A 3537-nucleotide genomic window follows, 5' to 3' on the forward strand; every position below is an offset into this window, starting at 1 on the left:
AGTAATTTTTACAAATTTAACACAATCAAACACTATAAATTCAATAAGAAAATAAGTAGTCTCATGGGGACAACTCAATTGGTGATCAAAATAATGTGAAATTTGTCAAAACTAAGAGAAGTAAGGTTCAAGGTTCAAATCCCCTAGTCACAATTAGTTCATGGAAACTAAAACATACCACAAACTAGTGGTTAAATATGAATTTTTATATGTATTATTTTAATTTGATTGCGTTAGCATAACATTACATTAAATAATGCATTGCATTACATAACCTTTTGCATTATCACTTGTATATTAAAGTGCAGAGTGTTTTTTTGGAAATTTATGCCTTTAAAAAATATGTAATGAAATTATTGTAAGTAAACATTGTTGCAATACCATAACTTATTAATATTATATTTCTCCTGTTTGGGGCGTACGTAAGAAGGTCCTCGCCTCCCATTAGAACACGGCGAAAAATTACTGCCAGTTATTCCACGGTCTTCATCCTTATCGATTTAAAAGCGTTCGATAAGGACGTCCCCTGAATGGGTTGAACTAGTGATCAACTGATAGCTACAATTTACGTGCGTGTCTTTCTTGTTTTTTAACTTTCGCTTGAATTCGAACGTGGCAATTTTAGCAATTTTAAGGTGAGAAGTTAACGGGTTTGTGGCCGTCGCAGAATGGACATAGTTAAAAATGTCATCGATCTATCAAATTCACATAGACAGACAGACAGACAGACAGACAAAAAAAAATAATTATAATTATAATGACAAAAAAAATATGTGACGGATCTGCCCAGCATTCCGTGTCAGCAACAATAACTATTTCAGTCATATGTTACAAAGGGTGGCTGCAGAACAAACCCTAACATAATTAGTCTCCATTCAAAGCTTGCCGGAAGAATGATCCTCGTGGCTGTGTGCTTTGACTAAACGATAAATGGCGTGCATAGAAAGATCTTCTCTTCATCTGAGAATGAATGAGTTTCGTATATAAATATCTCGATTTCGATCCAGTCTTGTCACAAGTTCTGTTTGCAATACGTCTCGTTCTTGAATTCTCTTCTCTGCTCTATTGATCCATTTCGACGTGATCAAGGAGTTGATGATTGTAGCTCTCTAGTATTCTCTCCTCTGTTCTTTATTATCATTACTTGTTGATAATATAAAAAAAGAGGTTGTTGAATCCGAAGCGGTGAATCAGAAAGAGGGAATGGAGAATCAGGGGAAATGCGCAGCGAATTATGTGCCTCTCTCACCGTTGAGCTTTCTTCACAGAGCGGCAACGGTGTATGCAAATCGGACGTCCACAATCTACGATCAAGGTGGTGTTCGCTTTACATGGGCTGACACCTTGCAACGTTGCACACGTGTGGCATCGTCTCTTGTCAATCGTTTCAAAATACGGAAAGGCGAGGTCGTCTCCGTTCTGGCACCCAATGTTCCTGCTCTTTACGAGTCGCATTTCGCCGTCCCCATGGCCGGCGCTGTTCTCAACGCAATAAACACTCGCCTCGACGCTCGCAACGTTGCCACCATTCTCGCTCACTCCCAAGCGAAGCTTTTGCTGGTGGACTACCAACTGCTTTCTCTCGCCAAGGACGCCCTCTCTCTCCTCGAATCGCCTCTCCTCACTCCTCGTCTGATCCTCATACATGATCATGACGACGGCCTTGCTGCTGCTCATGTTGCTGGACTATGTAACCAAGTTGGTGTGGTAATCAGCGGCACTTACGAGGAATTGGTTCGAGGTGGAGATCCGCGATTCAATCCAGTAAAGCCTGCAGACGAGTGGGAGTCGATCTGCCTCAACTACACATCGGGAACGACATCAGCACCGAAAGGAGTGTTGTACAGCCACAGAGGAGCATACCTGAGCAGCATGTCTATGCTACTGCTGTGGGAAATGGGGAGAGAGCCAGTTTACCTGTGGACGCTTCCCATGTTCCACTGCAATGGTTGGACGTTCACATGGGCAATCGCAGCACGAGGCGGAACCAACGTCTGCATTCGCAATACCTCCGCAGATGAGATATACGGAGCCATAAATCATCATCACGTCACTCATTTGTGCTGTGCGCCTATTGTCTTCAACATCCTCCTCGACCACCCAAATCCGCCGCCCCTGCACGGAAAGGTTCACGTTCTTACAGGAGGGGCGCCTCCTGCTCCCACAATTCTAAGTAAAGTGGAAGACATGGGCTTCCTTGTAACGCATGCGTACGGCCTCACCGAAGCCACCGGGCCTGCTCTCGCCTGCGAGTGGAAGAGCGAATGGGACGATGCTCAACTAACCCCAGCCCAACGAGGTGTGCTCAAAGGGCGGCAAGGAGTGGGTGTGTTGAGCCTTGACCAGGTCGACGTGAAGAACCCAGTGACGATGGCCAGTGTGCCGCGGGATGGAGAGAGTATGGGCGAGATAATGTTGAGAGGCAGCAGCATCATGAAGGGGTATCTCCACGATCCAAAGAGCACCGCCGAGGCGTTTGCTGGTGGGTGGTTCCACACTGGCGACGTTGGCGTTGTCCATCCGGACGGGTATGTGGAGATAAAGGACCGTTCAAAGGACGTCATAATCTCCGGTGGAGAAAACATCAGCAGTGTGGAGGTCGAATCCGTTCTGTACACCCACCCTGCTGTTTCCGAGGCGGCCGTGGTTGCCATGCCCCACCCCCGGTGGGGCGAGACGCCCTGCGCTTTTATAAAGACGAAGGACAACGATGGAAGCATCATAAAAGAAGAAGAGATTGTTTCGTTCTGCAGAGAGAAGCTGCCGCATTACATGGTTCCCAAAGTTGTCGTCTTCACGGATCTGCCCAAGACTGGCACCGGCAAAATACGGAAGAACCTGCTGAGAGAGAGAGAGCGAAACACCTCCCGCGCCTCCCAACTTCAACAGCGGCACCGCCTACCCGAACTCTCCGGAAGAAAGCAACACCATCGAAACAACAAAATCGAGCACAGCATGACAATGATGTGCACGGGCAGTTCAACATTGCCCTATCCCGTCTTTAGTTAGAGAAATCTCAGCAGGCCCTGCTATATACCTCAGGCATCCACAGTGATAATGTTTAGCTTTTTAACAATGTTGGAGGTATATTACCAATATTAAAAGAACTCTATATATCATAATTAGGCCGATAGGCCTTCCTATGCATCAACAATTGTCAACACTTTTAACCTGAACCGTTTGATCAAGTTTGACAGTTTCAACCGTTGATTTGAAGTTCACTGCTTTTTCCAAATATATGAGTTGCTTTCTTTTCACCTCCAGTTCTGCTGTGCATTGAACCTGGCCCTTTGAGTTGCATTACTGCTTTTTCCAATTCTTTTGTCTCTTGAAGATATTTTCACTGTGGAAGATATTTTCACTGCTTTTTCCTTGACAGTTGTTGTTGCTGTTTTTGGCCAACACTGAGCTTCATCTACCATCACCTTACAAATTCTCATGAGAAACTTCACACAGGAGATACTTTGTCCCCTGCAATCCTCGGAGCCATTCAAAGTGCATCAGTCTACGCGTTTCCTTCTCCCAAACACCACTAAT

General features: G+C 45.3%; 1 pseudogene; it reads left to right on the top strand.

Annotated features, from left to right (window-relative positions):
- The first annotated feature begins 1004 nt into the window (after window positions 1-1004).
- LOC149143654 (trans-cinnamate:CoA ligase, peroxisomal pseudogene) lies at window positions 1005-3217 on the top strand (annotated as a pseudogene).
- Window positions 3218-3537: the final 320 nt, after the last annotated feature.

The sequence above is a fragment of the Pinus tabuliformis genome, chromosome X (genome assembly GCF_031772625.1).
Source record: "Pinus tabuliformis cultivar Carrire ecotype Pingquan chromosome X, CPIR1, whole genome shotgun sequence".
Lineage (NCBI taxonomy): Eukaryota > Viridiplantae > Streptophyta > Pinopsida > Pinales > Pinaceae > Pinus > Pinus tabuliformis.